Source organism: Manis javanica, chromosome 16 (assembly GCF_040802235.1).
Source record: "Manis javanica isolate MJ-LG chromosome 16, MJ_LKY, whole genome shotgun sequence".
In the NCBI taxonomy this organism is placed as follows: domain Eukaryota; kingdom Metazoa; phylum Chordata; class Mammalia; order Pholidota; family Manidae; genus Manis; species Manis javanica.
This window is the reverse complement of record NC_133171.1, coordinates 1234547-1260558: the sequence shown is the minus strand read 5'-3', so window position 1 is coordinate 1260558 and position 26012 is coordinate 1234547. Positions and strand designations below refer to the sequence as shown.

Below are 26012 nucleotides of genomic sequence, written 5' to 3'. Positions count from 1 at the left end.
TTTTCTCTTAAGTTCCCACCCCTATTGGTATTGTCACAGACATATAAAAATCTGAGTAAAAGAAATACTTAAATAATTACCTTTCAGCAGGAGACTGTTTCCACCTTTGTGGGCAGCAAAGCCCCATCAATCTTTTTCTACCACCCCAACCCCCATATTTGACAGCTGCACAAAAGGCTTATGCCACCCACAGGATCTCTTCTCTCTGCCTGAACTACTGCTTTATTAGTCTTTATTAGCTTTCCCTCTGAGAGGCAGATGAAAAAAAACTCATTCTGTAATTCCATCAGCATTTTTAACATCTATCACATTTGGAGGATTGGCCAGGATGAACTTTGTGGGGAGGCCACTCAGACTACTGGGCTGCAAGCCTCTTCTGTCTAAGGAGCGTCTCTGGGAGAGCTCAGGGCTGCTGGGCAAGTGCGGCCTTTCTCGAGGGCTGTCAATCAAACAGGAACAGCAACTTGTGATGGACAGATCAATGGCTGGCTTCTTCCTCTGGGAAGCACTCAGGGGCAAAAATCTGGAAGCAGAGCTACGATTCCTTTGAGGAGAAATACATCCAAGGAAGGAGGAAATTTTATCAATAGATACTCAGAATACTAGGGATCGGGTGAGGCCCCTCTCCATTTTCACCTCTATGTATACTCCATGGGTACATACACGCTCACACACATAGACCTACTCACATACATGCCCAACATACACACACACAGATGGAAATACAGAGTGTACAAACACACACACACCCCATGATCTCCCTTCCCTCTAATCGTGCCCTTCTCTAGTTAAGGCAGCAGTTCAGTCCTGAGCTTCTAGTGACAACGAAACAAACAAGAAGTTCACTTCTATGGTTTGTGATGCTGCAAAAACTCCAAGTGGAACTAGAGGCCCAAGAAACACATGCTGCCCAGCTTGATTCTCAGAAGAGGAAAACGCTATGCAGGTGCCAATAATGGTGCAGCTGGAAGAGGCTGAAGAGACCAGCCACTGCAGAGGAGGACACTGAGGTTTACCAGCTGATGCCTACTAGGCCCAAGATGTCACACAGAGGGACAGCTCCCCAGTTTCAACTCCAGTCACTACTCAATAAATCCGCACCTTCGTCCTTCCACTTCTGCACTTGTCATGTAAATACTGCCTCCACAGGACAGACACAGACAGTCTCCAAAAGCAGAGATGTGTGTTTACACTTCCACCCTTTCCAAGCAAGTCACTACCTGTTGCAGGTGGATTGAAGAAGGAAAAGAAAGAAAGAAAAAAGAAACCCATGTTCCTTTGGATGGAGGTTATTTCCCATCTCAATAGGAAGCAGGTGTTCACCCAGATACCAATGGGCTGGTTCCTTTGTTCAAACAAAAGGTTTTCCTGAAAGCAGCAGGGAACCAGAGGGCAAGGATTCTCAACAAATGTTTTCTCTTAGTGAAAGCAGGAGGTACTCTGCTGGGAATGTGGTCCCCTGGTTTGACAATTCTGGAAACGCAGCTATCAGGGTGGACTGAATGCGTGTGCTAGTGGTTTGACCCAAGGAACTCTTTTATATCCACTTGGCTTTGGCTATTTTTTCTCCATTGAATGCTGTTTTAAGTTCACATCCCTCAAGATGAAGAGCATGTGGAGGAGTGAACTTGGCATCCATAACGTGCTGCCTGTCTGAGTGTGCCCCAATGCTCCCAGCAGATGGTTTATTGAAAACTTTTTTGAAAACCAAGTAAATGCCTTTCAAAGTCAGTTTCACTTTCCCCAAGAATAAAAAAATTAAAATGATGGAAGGAACCCCCAAACAGCATTACATTTAAAAGTCAAAAATGTCCAGCATAGTACCTGGCAGGCAGAAAGCAACATAAATAGAAGGCCCCCTCACATTACAGCATTCAATTAAGACCAGCTCCCATGTCAGCTGCAATTTATAAACAGGTACACTGGCACGGACACTCCTGAAAAAATGGGATAGGTCCATCTACTGAGCACCTACCATGTGCAAAGCACTAAGCTAGCTGCTCTCCATAAGCATTATATGTTGCCCTGAGAATACATACAGTCAGACCCACAGTACAAAGGATGCCCAGGTTACTGAGCCACGGTCATTCAGGAAATAACAGACAAAGCCAGAACCGGACCCACTTTGATCCAGAATGCATGCTCTTCCTACTACATTATGCTGCCTCACATGAAGGGGCTTTTTAAAGTAACTCATGGATAAAGTGCCCTTCCTGAGAGATCCTTTTCTGACTTACCTCTCACCCAAAGCAGGAATATCCCCAGCAGATGGTTATTGACCCTGTTTAAATAATTACAGTGACACTGGGCAGAAGAGTTGCAACTCTGTGGTTGAGCTGTGATCCAGTGGCCAAAAGTCCTGTTTCTTCAGGTGGTGAAGGCTGCCCTTGCATGACTTTGATCCACTGGTCCACGGTGCATTCAGTTCTGTAACACATTTGCTGAACTCAAGGAAGGTGATGACGATAATGATGACATCATTATTCGTTTTAAATCCCCTTTACACAGAGAAGCCAGATGTCAAGGGGTTCCTTTTCAAACCCAACACTCACCAAGTACATATTGGCTATATTTAGACATGAACAAAAGAATACTTGATACATAAAGTCATCCAAATGATGGACTATCATGAAACCATTAAAATCAGTTTTCAGAGGATAGTTCACACCATAAGAAAATGTCTACCACATGCTGTTAATGAGCAATGAGAGCATTGTGAAAGCAGTATCATCACTATTAGGAAAAAAAAATCTGTATACATATAAAAATGTATAGAAGGAGATGAAATTGATGGTTACCCTTGATTGATGCAGAGGGTTTTTAAAAAACTTCTTCCTTTTACATTTCTACATCATTTTGAAATCTTACTAGGTTTCTTTAAAAAAAAGTATTCTGGACTTATCCACCCAATCTAGAGAGCTACCTTTGAGCACATCTCATCTAAAGACTGTAAGAGTAACGACAATAATGACTGTACCTGCTCTAACACCTACATTTCAGCTTACCACCTGCCAAGCAATGTTCTTAGCACTTTATAAAACATACTAACACATTTAATCCTCACCACAACCCTTTGAGTTAGGTACTGTCATTGTTGCCATTCTACAGATGAGAAAACTGAGGTCAGAAAGATGAAGTCACTTGTCTAAGGCCCCAGAACGAGGAAGAGGAAAAGCCAGGTTTCAAATCCAGGCAGTCTTGACTCCAGGGAGCCATGCTCTCAGCCACTACCTTAGGGTCTGTGTTTCACCAGACCTGAGCTAAGATCAACAGGATTCGGAAGAGCAGAAAATGGCTCAAAACCCATCTGACTGACTCCAGGGTATATATCCAAAGGAGTGAAAACAGGATCTCAAGGTGTTTTGGGTGAGGTGTTTGCTCACCCATGTTCACTGCAGCATTCTTCACAATAGCCAAGAAGTTGAGGCAACATAAATACCCGTCAACAGATGAAGGGATAAAGAAAGTTATTCAGCCTCAAAAAGGAATGGAATTCTGACACATGCTTCAACATGAGTTGCCACCACGGATGAACTTTGAGGATGTTATGCTAAGCAATAAGTCACTCACAAACGGACAAATATTACACAATTCCACTTATATGAGGTACTTAAAGTGGCCAAATTCATAGAGAAACTAGACTGGCAGTTGCCAGGGCTGGAGAGGGAAATGAGGAGCTACTGTTTACTGGGTACAGAGATTCAGTCTTGGAGCATGAGAAGAGTTCTGGAGGTGGATGGTGGTGATGCCTGGGTAACATTATGAATGTATTTAATATCAGTGAATTATGTACTTAAAATGGCTAACAAGATAGTAACTGTTACATGTATTATACCACAATAAGAACAAGTTGGAAAACAATTTTAAAAGGAGAAAAACCACCTGAAGATTGTGACTTTGTTAGTGCCCTTTGTGGGTTGCTCGGAGATCACGGAGGGTCACAGGCCCCACTCGGGTGTGAAAGCTTCAAGGCCTCCACTCCACGAGCTCTTCCACCCTGGCTCGTGGCAAATTGCACTGGAGAGCCAACAAGGAATTGTCTCCATGTGGCTCTTCTAGAAATTAAAATTACAATGACAGGCATGTTCACCATTTCCTTGCAGAGAGAGGGGAAGGTCTGGGCCGCCCTGCTCCCACGGCTGTAGGCACAGGCACATGTCTCACTCAGGCTGGGAGCCAGGGGATGCAGGAAGCAGGTGAGTCTGGCTGAGCTGGGTCTGCAGCTTTCTCGCCTGCCTCCTGGCTCTGCTGTGCCCCCTTGTGAAAGTTCTGGGCCGAGGAGGCCACACCCAGCAAGGCAAGCCTCACACCCAGCCTGCCTGGCCTACAGTACAGAAGACATGAGTAGGAAGCCTCAGAAATGGCCGTCCACAGGACACCCCAGTTTATCCTACCTCTGACCCCAACCTGGGTCACAAGGTGAGGTGGAAGTTCTAATAGGAGCTGAGACACAAACCTGCCTGGTGGCCAGAACTATGACCTCTCCTCCAGCCTCCTGAAGCCTGCTGAGGTCCGTGGCCTGCCCTTTAAAGCCTAGGAAGTTACCTTCTGCTCCCCAGGACGCTGAATAAATATGCTGCTGGTATTTTGTAGGTACCCTAAGAGTGTACAGTCAAAACAAGGGCCTGGGGCAGGCAGAAGAATGCTCCCTCACAGACCCAGAAGCAGAAGTTTGGGTGGACTGATAAGACAAACCCGAGCAAGGGACAACTTGATCCCCCACAAGCAGGATGAGCCTGGGAACCACGCTAACCACAGGCCAGAGCGCCCTCTGCCACATGCTGCCTGTCCTCCGCAGCTTCCTGCTGCTCTGGCAGTGGCTGGCAGTGGCCGCTGGGGAGAGAGCATGCCCTGGCACCAGAAGGCTGGGCCTCAGGCTCAGCTCTTCCTCTCATTACCTGTTGCTTTGGGGAAGGTTATTTAACATCTTGGCCTGTTTTCTCCTCTGCAAAGAAGGAATATAATGATTTATTTTTTATGTGTTTGCTGTGATGAGCAAGACTATGAGAAAGTATTTTTAGAAGACACAAGGAAGCTGGACACGGCCTCCATGTGGTGTGTTGTGGGAACCCACAGACACACACGACGTAACGGGGGCTCTCAGCACATTGAGTTTTTCCAGTTTGACTTAATCATCTTGAAATTACGTTTTCAAGGTCCCACAAGGTTTGCCCAGAACCATGGGCCATGTGTCTTCTGTATACCTCAAGGCTTTAGGAGAGAGAAAATGTGTATGAGGGAGGGCTTGCCTTTCAGCAAGTCCAGTAACTGCAAAAAATATGAACTGACAGAATGGGAGGCTCAAGGGAGATAGCAGATATGAGCAAACTGTGAAGAGTTAAAAACACAATTTTTAAAAAGTACCATTTGTAGCAAATTCCTCTGATGTCTCTGGGACATTCAATTTACATATGTCTGAGATACCTACGTTTCACAGATGTCACCGTCACATTTGGTAGTAAAGGAAGGTTTATGCCACCATCTACCATGCCTGGAGCTCCCTTGCCCATCTGGGACGCCAGGCGCCCCTGAAGGGCATCTCTCCATCATCAGCAGGCCCCCAGGACACTAGATTGAGCCTTCTGATGTGTGGCCCCCAAGCTTGGGAAGGGACTACTGCACTTTGAGGTCAACTCTGCCAAAAAGAAAAATGACCAGTAGCTGATGGGGGGCTGTGGACTGCTCCCTCTTCAAATGGCTGCTACTCGGCAGAGCACAAGAGACTGACAACGTTCAAAGACACACAGGTCTGCCCCAGGCACAGTACAGACAGAAAAGTCCAGCTGGAAACAAGCAGCCTTTTCTATCAGCCATGTTTTAATTCTTTCAACCAGTTTTCTTCTTCATTAGAAGAGGAAAATCAGCCACTTCCGGTGTCTGAGGTTGGCTGGGACCTTCCACAATGGGCAACCTCAAGCCAAGCTGCCTTTGCTCTGTCCTAGCACCTCTTTTGACAAAATGTGGGCCTTACTCAGCCCAGGTAACACTAGTCACTGAGCGGTGTGAAAACTGGGGGCTGGGGAGGAAGTGGGGAGGGCGTGGAAGTGAAGGAGGAGCCCTGTGGCCGGCAGTAGAAAGGCCAATTTGGCGCTTTCATTTTCCTGCCACCTTCTCATCTCAGGCACAAGGGGTGATGGCTGGCTTTCCATTTCCACCACCTTGTACACCCAGCACATTAAAGCCGCCTCAAGAAGTAAAGGTTTCAGCTTTTAAATTATGATGCTGAGAAACTAGAAAACAGTTCCTCCTAGGTCCCCCAGGAAGGCAGAGAGAGCCTTCCCTGAGGGCCCCCCAGGCCCCCCAGGCACACTACTGCAGGCCCCCTGCAGCTCACCTCCTTGCTGCCTCCCTCACACTCCATCCGGCAGTCTCCGTGAGCTCAGGGCATTCCCTTTGGGAGGGAGAAGAGCTGTCCTTTATATGTAGTTTTCATAAAAGCTACTCATATAACTTAAATTCAGAATGGCCTTAAAAATCATCTAACACAAACCCTCCTTCTACAAAGATGCCAGAAAATACAAGAGATGTGCCTGCCCAAGTTCACAGAGCTGGAACCAAAATGCCAATAGCCCGGTTAGTAGTCTAGTCCTTTCTACCACCCCGCACTTCCCCAGCCCTGTCTCTGATGTAGTTACAGTTGTAAATAATCTTCATCTAAAAGGAATGGCAATGACAGTAAGGGAAGACGACCCTCAAGAATAAACTCAAGGACAGGAGTTTGCAGGTTACTATCCATACTCCCAATGCCCCTCTTAAGGCCTCCCGCAGACACCAGTGACTTGTGTACCATGGCAAGGGCACTACTAAAGAAAGGAAATGAAAGAAGCTTTGGGACTCAGCTACTGCAAGATTAGCAGGGCAGTAGGCAGGACGGCGTGTTCCTTGTGCCCATGGGTCTTGCAACCCCCAGCAGGACCTGCAGACAATGAAAACCAGGGGGCACTTAATGAGTGTCCAGAGTACTGACCCTGCCTCCACTTCCTCCTTGCAGCCTGGCTACCAAACTCCAGCACCTCCACCTTCCCCTGCCTCTCCAAACAGGACTCCTCCCTCCCATCAGGCCACCAGCATGAGGGTTCTCCACTTCAAACTTCCCAAGAACCCCTGACTCTGCCCTTTCTACAATCCAGCCATGGCGCTGAAACCTTCTATGGGCTTCACCTCGCTTGATATTCACAGCCTGGTTCACACAGAAGGAAACAGAAGCGCAGACAAAGAGGTCAAGACATGTGCCTAGGGCCAAACAGTTAATTAGGGATGAGAGGGGGACTGAACAGGGGAGGTTGGGTTTTGCTAGCTCATTCTGAAACACCGAGCTATATTCCGTGAAGAAAAGGGAAACTGTGACCTGTGGCGCCGAGAGTGGTGGCGGCGGTGGTGCAGGGGATGGACCCGGTCTGTGCCTGGTCATGGATTTCCCTCTTCTCCAACCTAGCCAAGTAAGGATTTACTATCGTTGCTCACTTTCAGAAGAGGAAACTGGGGCTCAGAAACATTAAGCAATGGTTCCAAAGTCACCGAGCCAGAGTCTGGATTCATCCCCAGACCTCCTGTCCCTTGAACTCTGTCTCTCACATGCTACCATGGAAAGAGCATGGTCCCGCCCCACCTCGACTAGGTACTTCCACAGGACTTGTTCAGATTTTCATTTTCTTTCTTTAAAGCCCAGGCCCCAACCCCCTCTCCGGCCTTCATTCGGCTGCCACACGTCCACTTCACACGGGGATGGACCATTCAGCACCAACCCCGGACTTCCCGAATCCCAACTCTACGCTGAAAGAACTCTCCCTCCAGGCAACTCCCACCCTCACCAAGAGGGCCAGATAGCATTTTAGCCACAGAGTTTAGTTACACTTTTCTAACTAGAAGATCCCGCACCCCTTCTTTTCTCCATGTGACCCAACTCTAGGTAGAATTGTGCAAACTGCCTCTTAAAATAAAGCTTTTCATTAGTGATGAGAGAAATCCTAAAGCAACAACCTCCACCTTAAACTGTGGGGGAAGGGCAGTCTCGGAACTGTGTGTCTCAACTGGCCCCTTATGTTTAATAGTAAGAGACTGGTTAATGATAACAAGGCAGTGCAAAACCTCCAGGAGGAAAGAGAATGTTTTGTGGACCATTTGGGTGGGGGGGTGGGGGGTGGGGGGATGGGGGGGGGTGTGTGTGTGTGTGTGTGACTAGTTTTTAAAATCAATGCTTTTTAATGGAAACAACTTCACCAAAATCTGTCACAGAATTTTGAGTCCATGAAAACAAAAGTTGAATGAGAAAAAAAAAATACACCTCAATACAAACCAGAATGACCATTTGCATTTGTTTCCCAGGTTGCCAGCACAAATGTATGAAACCTCACCAGCTGGGAACCTGTCACAAAACTCCTTCCCCCGAGGTCACACCTCCCTCACGCCAGCCTTCAAAGCCCAAAGCTGGGCAGAAACAACCACTTGTTCAGAGCCTGAGCTTCCGACCGCATATTTCATGGAAAAAGCAACTCTCTCCACCCCCAAAATTCAGAACCACTGGAACAAGGGCCATTTCCCCCCAGCCGCAGCCTCCTTCTACTCTCTTAATGTGGCTCACAGAGGAGGGGTTCCTCACGTATCAGTGACTCTGCCCCCAGCCCCATCCCCCCTGCATACCAGATGGCTTCAGAACCCACCCTGAGCAGCCAAAGGTCAAAATAACAAGCTACAGGTGCACCCACACGCATCAGTCAAGAAACAGAAGACACCCATCCCACATGACCAGTAACTGGATTTCATCCTAGCTAAATGACTTCTAAAGACATAAGAATCTTAGGAGGAAAACAGAAAAGGAGACAAGGCGGAACTCCTATCTCCATGTCTGAAGTGAAATATTAAGGAGGGCAGGGTCAAAAACAAAGTGTCCCCATCCAGTTCCTCGACCCTGTCTGGGTCAGCTCAGGCTGCTGTAACAGGACACCACAGGCTGGGTGACTTAAGTAACAAACATTTATCTCCCACAGTTCTGGAAACTAGAAGGCTATAAGGCTATCAGTGTGGTCACATCCTTGGTGAGGGCCCTCTTTCTGGTTTACAGGCAGCTGCCTCTCCTTGTACCCTCATGTGGGGCAGAGAGATCGTCTCTCTGCTGTCTCTTCTTAGAAGGACACTAATCCCATCCTGGGGCTCCACCCTCATGACCTCATCTAAACATCATTACCTCCCAAGAGCCCCACTTCCAAATACCATCACAGTGGAGGGTAGGGTTCAACATAGGATGTGCGCAGGACACCACATTCAGTCCACACCACCTTCTTCTTATCAGGACACCCTCCTACCCATTTCCCTTATGGTTCCATGCCTGTCAGAGGCCTGTGCACGATTCATGCCAAGCCACGTAGCTGTCCTGGGGATGGGCAGCACAGAGGGTTCTGCAGCCTCTGCCTCCTGCATGCCTCCCCGTCCCACACCTTGACCATGTATCTCAACAAACCTGGGTCTGCATGGTGGGAGAAGGTGTCAATGAAGACTATTATCTGCCCCCAAGTGAACTTTCTCTCAGGATCGCTGATCAAAACACACTGTAGAACGTCACTGGGCATATATACAAGTTAATTAGAAACATTTATCCTTTACTTACCCAGACATAGTCTATGTCATCAACAGGTGGCTAAGCCATGGTCTGCTAACCCAGGGTTTCTCAACAGCACAACTGACGCTGCGTGTGGGATCATTCTTCGTTGTGGGGACTGCCTGCCCTGTGCCCTGTGGGATGCTCAGCCTTACCCCTGGCCTCTATCTACTAGACGTGGGTAGTACCTCTCCAGGTAGGAAACCCAAAGTAGCTGCAGACATTGCCAAATGTGCCCTGGGGAGCAAAATCTCCCCCACCCCGTTGAAGACTGCTGGGTTGACCTGCAAGAGGGCTTCCATGGAGCAAAGCCTGCAGTGGTTTCTCCAGGGTGCCCACCCTTTCTCTCCACCACCCCCAGCCCACAGCACATTTCCTCTCCCCTCTGTGTTTCCACCTCCTTCACCTACGGCTTCCTCCTCACTCTCCCAGGAGGGTCAGCACAGAACAGGCCCCTTCACTAAAGCCTTGTGGGTCCCTGCAGTCCACACATCGCCTGCTCTGGTCCTCAAGGTGCTTGTCTGTGGACCATTCATTTAACAAGCCTTTTCAGAGCCATTTTCAGGCTTTGAACACCAAGAGGAAGCAAGCACAGCCTTGAGAAGCTTACGTCCTGGGGGAGCATGGAAGTCCCAGACAGATGGCTTCACAGCACAACCTGGGGCAGTGCAGAGCACTGTGGAAGCATAGGAGTCAAGGGCCCAGCTCTGGGCTCAGAGGAGACGAGGAAGGAGTTGACATCCCCCCAGAGCATTAATGTTCATGCCACATCTTGAAAGACCAGTAGGAGTCAGCTAGGCAGATGGAGCAGGGAGGGCATTCCTCGAAGACAGGGTGGAGGCAATCACAGTGGCTGCCCAGAAGAACGGGCTGCAGGCCTGTGCACAGCAGAGGCATCAGAAGCAAACAGCAAGGCAAACACAATGTGGTTGGGAAGTCAGAGGCCTGGAGAATTCACCACATGCTCAGCCAGCATCTGGTTCACTTGACCAGGCCACTTGTCCAGAGCAGAAGGGCACCACACAGACTCACACAACCCAAGGGGCACATGTAGCCAAGCAAACATCCCAGTGGAAACTTCAGAGTCGCCCTCCTAGAGTGCAAGCTGTGTGGCCCTTGCCATGGCCCACTCTGCCCCCATCCCAGGCAAGCAAGTCAGGGGCCTGTGGCCTCAGGCTATAACTGCAAGCTCTGTTTGCCTACCTGGGAAGGAGGTGCTAGTAAAGAAAAACCAAGCAACTAGGCTCATGGAGGAAGAGAGCCCTTGAAGAATGTATTTTGGATTTGCAAAAAGATGGCTGTGGTAGAGATGCTCTAAATCCCGTTTGCATCATGGGAAATGTACTGTGTGAAGCCTTCGCTCACGGCTTCCCTCTGCCTGGAATGCTGTTTGCTACGCCTCCCCGACCCTTGCTGTTTCTCGGAGCTAATTTCCTTCCTATTCATCTATTCCTTTACTGATGACTTAATTCAGACTCTTGGTATAGGCACTTGTTTTCCCTTTACCTCTCTTACTACAATTGTAATTAAATAATCAATTGTGTGTTTTCCCACTAAACTGTAATCTCCAAACAAAGCTATGGCAGTCTTAGGCACCACATCTCCAGGTGGGCTGCCCAGGTGTGCCCCCCGGTATAACCAAGCAGTTGTTCCACACTGGTTGGTAAACAGCTACTGTGCCAAATCCATTGTATGCCTTCCCCAGGACCTAGACTCAGTTCAAACCATGCAATGACTTTTCATAATAGGGTTTCACTGTATTTCCTATAGAAAAAGTGCAAGCCCTAAGTAATAGGCTAACTCAGGACTCTCAACTCTTCTTGGCTTTTATCCATGGCAAACAGACTTGGAAATTTTGGGTTTCTTCCCCAACTAGCTTTCTTTTTAAAAGCAAATATTATAAATACAGGAATGAGGGAAGAAGAGAGGTATGAGAGAGTGGATTTTCTGTGCATTCATGTTTACATGTGTAATTGGAAAGTTACTTTAAGGAACTTCTTTTTGTATATGCATGGGATAGATCTGGAAGCATTTACATAATACAGGTAACAGTTGGGGAGCTGGATGACCAGGGGATGGAGAAAGAGGGAAACAAGCATTTCATAATTTATTCTTTTGTACTCTTTGAGTTTTGAATCACATGCATACACCTGCCCTGTGCAAAAAAATTACAGACGAATCAAGTTTTTAAAATTAAATTTTGGAAATGTAAATAAAATTTGTACAATGAAAGCAAACTATGGACATGTTCTTTCTTAAAAATTTGTTGCACTACAGTAGGGTATAAAATGAAAATAAGTTTTCATCCCCAAGCCTGTCCATTCCCCAAATAAAATGATTGTGAATACTTTCTTGTAGACCCTCTCAGAATATCTATCTTTTAAAATTAATCAACCCAAATGGTATACATTCTATTTACCATCTTAATTTGTCACTTCACATTATATCTTGGAGATCTTTCCATATCAGCATATGTAAATGTAAATTATGGTTTTATAGGCTGCATAGGATATCGTATTAATATGGCACAATCACACAGCCCACCCCTACACACAGTCTCACTTAGTTATTCAATATTAAAACTAATGCTGCAATAAACAGTAATGCTAATGTAGCTAGATCAATCCCCAGAGGTGGAATTGAGGGGTGAAGGGTAGGTTGATTTTAAATTTGATTGCCATTGCTGAATTGCTGGGTATATACTCAATCGTTCTGTGGCTTTATTTTCTCCATTTGTAAATCTGGAAAATATTGATGGGCTATCAGGTTACCCCCGTAAAAGGCTTGGCTAGCCTGAGAAATACAAAGCAGGATCATTATAAGAAACATCCAAAGAAACATTCAGTTCCAACAGAATTGTGGCTGGGGCCAGACACCCGGCTAGGCTGCTGGTCCACAGCCTTGGCCTCAGGGGCCCTGGACATCCTGTGGCCAAGTAACAGGTTTGCCAATATCCAGGGGGGGGGCCTTTCGGTTTCCGCCTAAGATCACTTTCAGACAGAAAAGGGTGTTGCCATGAGGAGGGTACGAGAACAGGGGGAAGGCCAAGGCAAAGGCAGTGGGCTTTGGTGACAGCAGTGATGAGAAGTAAAAGGAGTTCCAGCTGCGAAACCTAGAGCTTTGGAAAAATCCAAGACAATCCAAGAAAGCTTGGATTTCAACTGCTTTTCCCTTTACCCTGATAGGTCCTCGAGCACCCCAGAGGACATGCCAAGCTTCACTGCAGTTTTATCTTTGAGATTTTTCTTCCTCTAACCAGGAAGAATGCAGGAGACATGCTTGACGGGGACCCTCTTACCTCTAAAAGTCACTTTTAAATCTTTTCCTACCCAGCCTCTAATGCAGCCTTGTCCAACAGAACTTTCCACAGTGATGACATTGCTCTCGGTCTGCATTGTCCAACATGGGAGCCACGAGCTACAGGTGACCACTGAGCTGAATTTTTCATTTTATTGTAATTAATTAAATGTAAATAGTTACATGTGGCTGGTGGCTATTGTACTGGGCAGGGCAACTGTATTGGCTTCTTAAACTATAGATGCCACTTTAATCCACATCTCTCAATCAGCCCATTTAAAAAGACAAACTCTCCAGCTATCATATAATATGTAGATGTACAGCAACGAATACCATGGGCCAAAATGTTGACCACAACCCTTGACATCACTGCTCGTGTCTGGCAGCATGCAGGGGCACATTACTGTGCACTTGAGCCTGGGGAAGAAAAGACACTTTAATTCTTCCTTCACTCAGCAAACCTCTATTACATCTGCTCTGGGCTGGGCACTGGAGTTACAGAGGCATGAGATGCTGAGGGAGTGAACAGGGGAGAGAGAAAGGAGAGAGAAGGGAGAGAACGCAAAAACAGGCGGAGCCTCACTGGGGGCTTTCCACAGGCCGTTGCATTTCTTTAGCTTAGTGGAGGAGACAGATGCCAAATGACAAAGTGACATGACACAGGGGTTGGCAGTCAATGTAGAAGAACTCAGGGCACCTAAGGGGCATCCAACAGCTGAGCCTCTACCTCCACCCCAAAGTGTGATTGTAGGTTTTATATGAATAATCCCAGCCCTGGATGTCCCCCTCCCCCATCGCCACCCCCAGCTGTGCCCGTTCTGCTAAAACCTAGAATAAAGGATACTGGGTACGCAGTGTTTGTGCAAGAAGGAGCAGGAAAGAAAAGTAATTTCAACATGGGAGGCAAGGGCAATAAAATGCTGAGGAACTTAGGATGCAATTACCTTCCTTTCAAAGAAAACCACTTGCAGTCACACCAAGACCTTTACACTACTTTGTAAGCAACCCAAAACCAGTTTCCAAGACTCAGAGAAAATGCAGTGCCAAGTATGAATATAAAGTTATACCTTCTGAAAAAAGAGTAGAAAAAATACACTTTAATTTTACAACATGAATGACCTGTCTCTCAACTAATAATATAATAATGTTTTATATGAAATACATTATGCATGTAATATACCTATATTATTAATAATCTACATTACTGAGCACTTACTGTGGACCTGATCGGTGTTATTTATATTATTTCTAATCTTTATCACCCACCATCCTGCAAAAATGGTCACCAGTGTCATTCACTTCTGGAGACATCATTCCTGCAAACAGTATGTGAAAATGAACTGTTCCCAATGTGCTAGGTAGCAGATAAGAAATATATTACCCATATTTGACTCATATTTGATTTTCTGGGGACTGCCCCTTGACAAACACTAGACTTGGGTCAATTTTAAGCAGGCATTCCAACACTCAGGCAGAGGAGAGGGAGCAGAGAATAAGCAATTGAAAATAAAAGAGGATGACCTGTTTCCATGATTTCAAATGGATTTGGGCATGCGTGCAGGTCTGAGAAAGTCAGACCGCAGCAGCTCGGCCTCGCTGTGCAAAGTTCTCTTAGGCTTAAAGGCTGCCCCTCTGCCTGTCTGTCTGAAATAAATGCAAGAACCGTCGTCCAGAGTTTTCTTTTGTGAATGTGAGAAATATCACATTTGCCTTTTAGGAATTTTCTTTGCATGGAGAGAAGCTGGGTGAGTGATGTAGCAGGTCATTATTGAGCACTTACTATGTGCTCCTGACATGTATTATCTATTTTTATGTTCACAGGAACCATATATGTTAGATAATAGTATCCCCACAGGAAACAGCTATTAACTAATAAACTTCTCCATGGTCTTACTTGAATAGTGGTTCTCTATGTGGTTACCCATTATGGAGAGAGAGGGGGTATACTTTAGAAAATAGTTATGCTGTGTTCCACTCCCAGAGATTCTTACATACTTGCTCCTGGATGCAGCCTGGGCATCCAGAGTTTTAAGAGCTCCCTGGAAGTCCTAACGTGCAGTCAACATCACAAACCACGGCACTGAGGCAAGTAAGTGGGGGAGGTCACATCTGAACCCAGGTCTCTCTAATTCCAGAACCTGTGATCTTAACTGCTTACCTATGCTGCCTTCCATGTGAAATCAGGTGCTGGCCATCAGTAATAATCGCCATAGGAAGTTCAACCTAGACCCATTCTTGCATTCCAGGCTTCCCAGGTCTTCCAGGCAGTGCCAGGTTGTTTCAACTTAATGGTTAACGTGAGTTCTTCGTGAACCATGCTCACCTCCAGGACTGTAATGGAGCTTCAGATGACTACCCTCCAAGCCCTGGGCTGGGCCACACTCCTCATTTCCAGAAAACCAAGTCTCCTTGCAGCAATTTTGCTAACAGATGTTTTCAGAAATCAAAACCAGGTATGTTTCCAATTAAGCCAAAGAACAGCTTTCAATGTAAACAGCACATGGGTTATTACCCAAGCAGCCCTAGTCCATTTTGAGACATGCAGAAAAACCCTTTCAATACTCAACTTGAAAGTAAGTGCTTGCATTGTTATCGTTTAAGGCTTCAGCTGTACCACAACTGCGTGTCCTGCCCCTGAGTCTAGATCCATTCTCCAGTCCCTTTTCTTCCCTGCTGTTCCTCCCCATGTGACAGCAGAGAACCGCTGCAATTATCTGGGTACTCAGCTGGACAGGAATAAAATGAATAGGGTCTGGCCTGTGCACTGATTACTTCATCTGTTGATCTCAAAGTAATCAGACCACTGGGAGGAAATCATTCCACGACCCACATCTCCCTAGGTTGATATAATTTCACCCTCTTCTCAACATGTAACCTGAATTCCCTTCCCAGCCCTCCCTAAAGGCCAGGAAAGTGCTGTGCCCACAGGGGCTCCCTCAACAATGAAGAGCAAAATGGGTGCCAAACATGTTCACTGTGAGCCCGCAGGGCAGGGCGGTGGAAAGGGGCACATCTGTAGCCCAGAGCCCATACTGCCCCCCCAGGTTCTAGTGGTTTGCCTTTGTTCGCAGTGAAGTGGCCGTGGCCACCGTGTCACGGGAACCACTAGGAGGCTTCTCTTGCCAACCATTTCTGGTTCCAACCAGCTGTGACCTTAGGCAAGCGACTTAAAACCACTCAGGGCTCAAGCTTTTTTCTGGATCCTGAGACACTGCTTGCTCCCCGGGGTCATGGTGGCCAGCAAGGACACCCACTCTCCTCCCAGACCCTCATACTCATGCTGCCCTCACAGACACGCAGGCTTTGGCTGCCCTTGTTTCTGAACTGGTGGGGCTTTTAGTGAAAAACCTCTTGGAAAACAGCAAACCTGAGATGGACCGATCTCTTTAAAATGAAATGCAGCACACACAGTGGACACAACCCACAGATACACACTTAATCCAAAAGGAAAGGAGGAAATACCTGAATTTATAGTTCTCTTCAATTTCATACTTGTGCAAAAAATTTGTTTTTTGATCTTTTCAGCTCCACTATAACAATCAACCTCCTCTGTAATTACCAAGTGAACACCCGCAAAGGCAACTTGATTAATAACACATATACCAGTCCTTCTATAACAACACAATTATTTGCTGAAATGTAGTATGGTACCAGTTTATGGACACAGTAGAGGCAAAGAAATAGAGCACAGCCCCCGTGGAAGGCAAGGTGGAAGGAGAGTGAGGAGGGAAGACATCAGCATTCCGGGGAAGGTGAAGGCTGGCAGCCTCTAGGCCTGCCGGTGCTCACAACTCCTGCCTCCTTAACAGGCCAGGTTTCCTGATGTTTGCTGAGCACCACTTCTCATATTCATATGTGAATATTCAGGAACTAATGTGCATCTCAACGAGATCTAGAGACTGTGTGGCCATGATTTAGAAAAACAAGCTTGTTTCACATCTTCCAGAGCCAAAGGCAAACAGATATTGTCCCTAAGCAATGCCTGGCTTCCTTCTGGCTTGGTTCTGAAATGCAGAGAGGATTTCTACCGCCAAAGAACCAAAGGGAGTGACCGCTAGTTTTAACATCACGGTTCTTTCTAACAAGCTTTCTTTCAAAAGAAAGGCAACATTTCTCCCATATTCCTGCAGAATTCAGAGATGTACTCTATAAGATGCAAACAGGAACATAGAAAATGTGGGTCTAATCTTTAAGAGTCCAATAGCCTCAGGCCATGTGTGACATCACCTATCCTGCTGGGTTACACAGGCCATACATCCAACACTTGGCGATCCTAGGCCTCTTGGGCCAGACACCACAGTGCAGGTCTTGACAGAGCACCACGCCCAGAAGCCAGCCAAGTGAAACAGCCTTGATTAAAGGAATCACTCCGGGTAGCACAGTGAAGGGTAGAGAATGTTCAGCTGCAAAAGGGGGACAGCAAAGGCGGCAGGGACTAAACATGACAAGCAGAGGGAGAGGCCACCGTGCTGGAGCTGGGACCTACCAGTTTACCCACCTCGTGAGCAAGCACACTGCTAGCATCCTAGCAAAGCCAAGAACCGAAAGATAACAAAGCCACAGCTGTGGGGACGGAACAGGACAGGGGACAGCCTTTGAAATGCTCATGTCATTCAACAGAATTTACTTCACCTTTAAAACCCCAGAATACAGGTCTATTGCCCTGTGACTTCAAAATCAAATCTTAAGGAGCAGCCCAAGTCTACCCCAGGAGAATAAAGCAAAAATGTCAAACTAGAGAGTCCTGTTTTCAGAACCATGGGGACCACTGTAGGGTGGGTAATTATAGCATCTGGTGACTTGACCTCTAAGCTGGAGGCTACAGTGTCGGGAGGCCCACCCTGCTGGAAGAGCCATTCAGCCCAGGAAGAGCCAGAGCTGCAGTCCCAAGACAGGAGGGTGAAGCCAGGAGAGACTGGGTGACAGCCAAGGGTCAACCCAGGCTGCTGTGGCCACCTGCTGATCCCAGAGTGACATTCTCAGGCAGTGTCAGCAGAGACCCCCACCCCCAAGACGGGTGGTGAATCACATGTGCAGGCTCCATCTATTCCCCAAACCCATGCATGCAGATGGCCAACTCCTTATAGCCAGGGAAGTCTCCCAAGAAAATGGGCCCTAAGAAAGAGGGTGAGGGCTGGCACACTCCCGCTAATCCATCCTGCTGACACTGAAAAGGGCCTTTAGAGGCTGGAAGCATGTATTTTTACCAGCTGGCAGCAGCACATCTCTTATACACACCAGCTCTTCTCTGTCCTCCTTCTAGGGGCCCAAAGCAGCAGGGCGTCCCAAATTCTAGGCCCACCTGTGCCAGGTATCAAAGTTTATTGGCAAGAATTTACTAATCTGAAAGGGAATGTTTCAGGGTTATTCTTAGAACCTATGGGCCCTCCTAGATGCTAAGCAAATCACTATTTTACCATCATTACAAAGGGTCAAAGATTCAAGGTGGAAGGGTTATTGGCTCACTAGGGCTGCCGTAACGAAGTGCCAGACTGGGTGATTCCAACAACAGAAGTGTGTTGTCTCACAGTTCCAGAAGGCAGAGACCAAGATATTGACAGGGCTCATGCAAACAGAAGAGAGAGCTGCTTAAGAGAATCAAATACCATGATTTGGGTTTTCATGGCCCATAAGAGATTTGACAGCCAAACACAGTAGTTCACTTGCTTACAGATTCCCAGTTCTTGCTGCAAAGGGTGTAAGACTCTATATTCCAGAAGAGAATTGATTCCAAATAGACTCCTTACATAAAGCATTCAGAAGAATGTATGTGGGTTCTATTCCAAGTTCACCAAACAGTCTAAATATGAGAAGGTTAAGACCTTGCATTTTCTCACAGATGATCTTTCCTCCATCAGCAATTTTTTCCCAACTTATATAAAACTAATTTTCCTGACTTGGCTCTAGAGAATCTACATCCTCATTTGATGAAGAATCCTGAAGCTTACTGCCAGAGTTTCCTTGCTGGGGAACATGCCAGCCAAACTGCTTCAGAGAACTCCCCCCATGCTCTGAAATGCCAAGCTGAGCCAAGAATTCCTCACTTATTTTTTTTATGTGTGGACCACAAACAGTCTGGCTTTGCCATGGACAGTCCAACAGCTGGATTCCACGTGGGGCTGGTGGGAACATTAGTGCTCGGGACACAACTTTCACAAGTTTGAACCATGCTGAGTCTCCTCTACAAACAGAGGAACTCTGTGCCGTGCATTAGCCTTGGGGGAGCGCCCAGCAGGTGGGGTTTATCCCTACTTGCTCTCAATCAATTTAAAGTCCCTGAGTGTCAGGAGTCCCCAGGACACCCCCAGGCTTGGCTTGGTAGGAAGTGAACTGGAAGGCCCATTCACAGGACTCAGCATAGAGTCACACCCAAGGTTACAACTGATTATGAAAGCAGAGAAGGGAAAGGGCTGGTGGGGCAAAGTCCAGGGCACCAGGCACAAGCTTCCTTGCCCAGCGGAGTCCCACAGGGCCCGCTCCACTCCTTCAGTGGCCAGCCATGCCCTCAGCTGTGAGGCGTATCTATCAGGGAAGCCCATTAGAGACCTGGTGTCCAGGATTTCTTCCTGGAGGCCGGTCATGCAGGCACTCTCTGCCTGGAATGTAGCAAATTTCCAGGCTCCCGGAAGGAAAGCGAGTGTTCAATATAAACCATACTGTTTGCACAAACAGATTAGGCATGCTGAGCCACAGCCATGTTCAGCGCTTAGGGAAAGTTTGATGTTGACATACAGAACTGTTTACAGTCCAGCTTGCACATGCGGGCCAAGGGTCCTTTCAAATAGGCCTTTCTAACGCTGACAGTCTTGGGCCTGCACAAGTAAACCAAGATTCAGGCCAACATATGTGGATCCCAGACCATGGCTGCCTTAGGATCATTCTTGCTGATCTTAGCCACCAGGCCTTGATGTCAGAGAAGCTCTCGTTTGTAGCTGGCCCAATTGGACACATACACCATCTTCTTTATAAGCTGTGATGCTCATTCTTTGTACATGCTTGGCAACTCCTGCCAGAGTTCTTACGGGACATCAGAAAATTTCTCAGGACCAGCAGGGTCCTGAAAGGCCATCTGGTTCATTCCCTCAGGATACAGATGAGGAAAGAGGTCCACAGGCAGAAGTGACTTTTCCTGGGTAAGTCTGGATTTGAAAGCTCCCTTTTTGAATCTGCCAGAGTCTTCTGGCCCTGGCACTGACCAGGCCCTAATCCATGGCCTTCAGGCATGACCCACAGGCCTGTGGAAAGGGGAACAGGCCAGCAGTGTGGAGGCCTGAGCCCAAGGAGTGGCCTGTGTGGCAGGGCCTGATGAAGTCAGGGAGGAGTGGCCAGCAGTTCTGGATCAATGAACAAGAAGTCGTGGAGCATGCCAGGTCAAGTCCAGAGCATCTTGATAAACACGGGGTCACCCCACAGGCATCTCGAGCCTTGATCAGCAAAGCCCTCCAAGAAGTAGTCAAGCAGTCGCCCATCAGTTTGAAGCCAGCCACTTGGAAGCTGTGGCGGCCCACGGCCAAGCAGCCAGCTGGCCATGGCCCCAGGCAAACAGGCTGTAGTACCATCCCAGGGCAGCGGGAATGCCAATCAGCAAAGGAAACAGAAGGCAACAGACCCACGCAGTAAAGGATCAAGGGTTGGGGGGTGTTCACCCCAAAGGCACACCGGACACTAGGATAAGACTGGAAAGACTGGATCGAACGCATCACTGGAGGAAGGGTGCCTACATGCCGTGTGTTCTCCAAACAGACCCCCAACCCCACCCCAATTCTTCATTCTCCCACACGGAATGGAAGCAGACACACGGGAACGTGTACTGGATTGAAGAGACTCTAGCTCAGTCTGGCTATCATCTCAATTTGAGAAGATACAAAGCCAGGCTTTCTAACATGTGGACTGGGAAACAGAGTCAGTGGTTGAAAAGGGAAGCCTAGAGGGGAGACAGAGAAAATGCCCTGGTTCCCTACAGCCCCTCGGTGTGAGGCCCCTGTACCTCATCGCACCTCTCCCACCACCCCTGCCCCTTTGTGCCTACTCCTGGGGCTCATGTCTGTGACTTGTAAGCAAAACAGGCTTAATGAATATCAGTTCCATTGGCTGACCAGTTCAAGGCTTGCAGAGTTAGCTTTCTCACTCTGTAGGTATGTCCCAGATTAAAGGAGTCTAAAAAGACAGGGAAGGGGTGGGAAGGCCCAGTAGGTAAGATGTCTGCCCTCAGTGCTTCCCCATCCTGATCCTCCAGCTCAGAATCCCACAGTGACAACGTGGGGCCCTGGAGCCCGGCTGCCAGCTCTGACGGCCGCCTCCAGCCCTTCAGTGCTTTGAGACCTGAGCACATGGTTTAACTCCTCTGGACCTCAGTGTTTCTTGTCTGTAAAATACCTCATCGTACAGGCCACCATCCCTTTTCCAAGATGGGGCCAGATGTGAGTTAGAATGTCCCAGATTTTAGAAAGGTTAACATGGTGCATGTACTGGATATTACGTATCATCCCCAGCAATTTTCTGCAGAGCAATGTGTGAACAGTCACATGATGTATGGGTAAAAAATAAAACAAAACACAATACACTGCCTCATATCAGTTCAGCTCAGGGTCTGTAATCAAAGAAGTTTGCACCAAACCAAAGAGGAAGTTCAATTTTCAGTTGGTTTTTTTTGTCATTTTGGGTTTTTTGGACTCAGAACTGAGGATTAGGGATGGTGGCTCTATATCTATCTCATCAGCGGATTGCACAGGTTAATCCAGGTTCAGCACTTCGCACAATGACTGCTACTGCCTGTGATTACATCACTTTGTGTATCTCTCACTAGGCTGCAAGCCCCTGAAAACCCAGAGATACAATCTTAGTCGTTTTTTTAATCCACCTGAGCATCTACTAAAGTGTTTTGTGCACAACAGGGCTTGAAGAAATGTTTGCTAAACGAATAAATCTAGTTTCAAAGATACAACTTTTTCAGTATTCAAAACAAAATCCTTGCAGATTACCTGAAAGGGACAATTATTTAGTCATTTGAAGATGTATACATCTAGCAATTCAGATGGTAACATCCTTCCTCCTTTCAATTTACCCCTTTTTGCAGCATCTTTGATTACTACAATGCTCTCACAACTTTAAACAAACAACAGTAGAGGTAGTAAGAGTAGCAACTTACATTTAGTGAGAGCTACAGTGTGCCCAGTGTTTTTTAAAGAACTTAATATGTATGGACTTAATTGGATTCTGTCAACCACTTCTTAAAGATTTGCCCCTTTTTACTGACACGGAAGCAAGGTAGGCAACTCACCCAGACACCCAGCTAGTTAAGTGGTAGCTTTCAGATCCCAAAACCTATGCTCTCAAGGTCTTTCACACAAAGTGGACATAAAAACCCTTGACTTCTCTTAGGGGTTGAATTGGGTCCTCCTTGCCCTCTAAAAACCATGTTGAAGTCCTTAACCCCCAGCACCTGTGAAGGTGACTTTATTTGGAAATGAGGTCTTTGCAGATGATCAAGTAAAATGAGGTACTCAGATGGACCCTAATCCAATATGAGTGATGTCCTTATAAAAAGGGACATTTAGACACAGAAACATGCATACAGGAAGAACACAACTGAACACGAAAGCAGAGACAGATTGATGCTTCCACAAGCTGAGGAATGACACAGATGGACTGCAAACCACACAGCGAGGGACAGGTCCTGGAATGGATGCTTCCTCCCAGGCCTGAGGAACCAGCCTTGCTAATACCCTAATCTCAGCCTTCTAGCCTCCAAACTGCAAGAAAAAGAATCGCTACTGTTTAAGCCCTGCAGTGTGTGGTGCCCGGTACGGCAGGCCCAGGGGATGCGTACAAGCCCATCAAGCTGATAAAACAAGCTGACGGGAACCAGCAAGGCCAATGTCTGCTTCTCACAGATATTCCTGCAGAGGCACACATGCAACACTTGCTGGACCAAAGAGCACGAGTTACAGGATACTAGGGCTTCCTGCTCACCACCACGTCACCAAATCCTGCTTCCTGGTGTTTCAATGACTATTTCTTTCAGAACCAGTCATGCTACCCACTAACTCCACTAGAGAATTAGCACAACCCCTGCCCAAGAGTGCATGCCCGCTCACATTCACCCTCTCCACTGCTCCAGCCACTGGTGCCCTCTACCTCCCAGGGGAGAGGAGAGGCCCAGGAGTGTGATTCAGAGATGACAGCTGACAGCCAGGGACTGAGGCCAATACTTGCAGTTCTTCGGTAGGCTGCAGGAGGGAGTGAGAGGTGGCCCATGTGGGATATCACAGAAGGAGTCTGGGAGGGGGTCCTTCAGACCCCAGGACCTTGGCTTCACCCTCTGACTGTCACTCACAGTGAACCTCTGGCTGGCTCCACATGAAAAACCTCAACTAGATCATAAATGCATTTGAATGAGATTTTATACCATCTAATATTATAGCTCCCACTAGAGTTTAGGGTTTGTCATCTGAGGCCCTCTGATCTAAATCTCTCAGCATGTGTTTCTGTCATACTGGGGCTCTTCCCACACACACACACACTCCTGTCTAGGCAAGCACCTAAACAGCTCCTTAAGGACTCCAGAAGCTTGGCAGTGAGCAGGGACACCCCGAGAGGTGAGCAGTGGGTCAGGTTTCTAACCCGATCTGGACTGAGTTTTACACTCGGGGTTGGCTCTCTCAGAAGTCCCTATCACGGAATCACCTGGGTAATTCCAGACGCCCATCGAGGCTTTTGTTTCCTGAGAGGGAAGCCAAGCCCAGGCTCAAAGAAGCTGTGGAGAACTATTCTACGCAGAAGCCTACCGTGAGTGGAAAAGCCCTCATCTCCTGCCTGAATTTGGCTGTAGAAATACCCAAGATACAAACACATGTTATGTAATAAGAAAATCCTCATTAGGTCCCACCAAAGGCTGACAGATTGACAAGGAAATGCCTGAAACTGCAGGCAAAGAGCATCATTAAGCCCAAACAGTAGCAAACTCAAAGTCTTGCTACTGCCCATCAACAGCGCCCTGCATTGGCCGCCTGCCGCTCTGTTTGCACCAGGGAAGTCCATGCAGAACAGAAAGAAATGTCTCAGCTAGACCTGGCACAGACACCCACACGAAGAAACACCACAGATCAGGAAGAGCACAGAAGGCAAATGCCTGGTATCCTGCAAGCACTTTTGTGTTTATACACCCACGGGCTTGAGCCCTGCTGAAAGGCAGGGGACACTCATCACCCTCCCCTCAAAGTCCCAATGATCGCAGGTGAACATCTACCTGGTCAGCCCTCTGTGGGCAGCATTTTCAAATAGACGGTACAGGAGCTCAGCGGAACGATTCCTTGCTTGACTGCCATTCATTCTTTAAATACAGCTGGGTGTGATTTTGGGTGTGACAGGCTAGGGACTCTGTTCAGCCCAGCTCAGCGTGGCAACTACTTCGTCCCCAGATGAACACGGGTCTCAGAGGTGGCTCAAAGCACAGCTGCCCCATCCCTCAGCAAGATCTCAAGGGTCAAGAGGAAGTGAGGCTTCTTAGAGATTGCTTCAGCTTTTTAAAAAGTAATGAGACTGTCATGACAGATCAGGTTTATTCCACTACCTTTTGCCCATTGAATACAGGTTAATTTTTAAACTACCCATGGCAGCCATCTCCAATCCTTTCTAGAAAAAAAAGCAAGAACCTCAATAATATATAGACAGATCTGGATGGCTCTCCTACTGCAGATGACCAGTCCTGAACAGGTTAGGTCCTAATGGACAGCCTCCTCGAGTGGGGCCCCTGCTCTGCTCCCCAACCACACCAGGCACATAGCAGTCTCCTGGGAATAAAGGTTCATGTTCAGACAATCACAGGAACACCAAATAGAATGAAAAGTTCACACAGAGTTTTCAAACAAGAAGAGGAGACCTCTTGTCCCTGCAGGAGGTGTTGAACTGTGCTGCTCCCCCACTCTGGGGTGCTTGAGGAGTTTGGGGAGCACTGTGCAGGGGAATTCATTCTGCTGACACACGGGGGATATTCCCACTACTCCCAGTTTCCGTGACTAACAGGTGACTTTAGTGGCCCACATGGGAAGATCAAGGCAGAGGGACAACATCGCCTACAGCGCACAGCTGTGCAGACCAAGGACACATCTGCCAACATGGAGAATGGGAAAGCCTGGAGGCGTCCTTAACCTTCCGACGGGCTCCCTCCTGCGGATCCTCAGTCAGATGTGCCGGGAGCAAATCGGGACCTGCCAGGGATTTGAGGGGTGACCTGGACTGGCTGTAATTTTCCAGAGCCTGAAATGGAGGCATGGTCTCTAGGAAGTCTGACAGCATGTAAACCTGTCCTTCAGAGAGCAGGTGCACAGAAAATGTTTGGGGGTGTTTAATAAGCCTGCCACCAGCAGAGAGCCAACCAAGGGACCTGGCTTTTCTAGTAGTTCCTGATATTGTGGGATGGGGCCCAAGAGTCTCCATTTTTAACAGGTCCCTTGTCCACTCACAATGCAGGATCCTCAGAAACACATTGAGAAACTGATGCAGAGAAAAAGTTACATGCCCAGGGAATGAGAGCTGGGTTGGAGCCTGGGTCTGAATAATGCCACACTTGATACTCCTCCTATGCTAGAAGCATTGGGGTTATTGATGGAGAGCAGGTATCTCCCACCAAGTGTTAGCAATCATCTGTATTAATTCCTGCAGCTGGACGTGATTCAGAGTAAACAAGACATCATCAATGGGGTTCCAAACTGGACTCTGTAACTATGTTCTTTGGAAATGGCTGCTGACTGGTTCTCGAAAGAAAAATGAACAGGGCTTTCACCGGCTCTGTTCTCAGTGCTCTTAAATCATCAGCTTGGGCTACTTCACCAACAGCCTTCAGTTGAAACCAAGAAGCATTTTCTGTCCCGGCAACTGCAAAGGTCCAGATACGATTTCTGGAGCTCGGACTGGGGTCAGTGGTTAAAAGGGATGTTTCATCTTTTCCATCAGCCTATCCCATCCTACAAGCCTAGCAATTCTGGCTCATCCAAAAGGATGTTTGAACTCAGGACAATTAAAATCCAAACCAAATCGATTGCTTCCTAGTCCCTCGGCTCTGTTTTCCTCATCCATATTTTTTAAGCCCTCTTTCTATTATATATCATCTTACAAACGA

The 26012-nt window shown here is 47.4% G+C and overlaps 1 protein-coding gene across 2 annotated transcripts in view; it reads right to left on the bottom strand.

The window, feature by feature from the left end:
- GFOD1 (Gfo/Idh/MocA-like oxidoreductase domain containing 1) overlaps positions 1 to 26012 on the bottom strand; it is a 96045-nt gene that overhangs the window by 46867 nt on the left and 23166 nt on the right. The gene's annotated exons all lie outside the window — the stretch shown is intronic.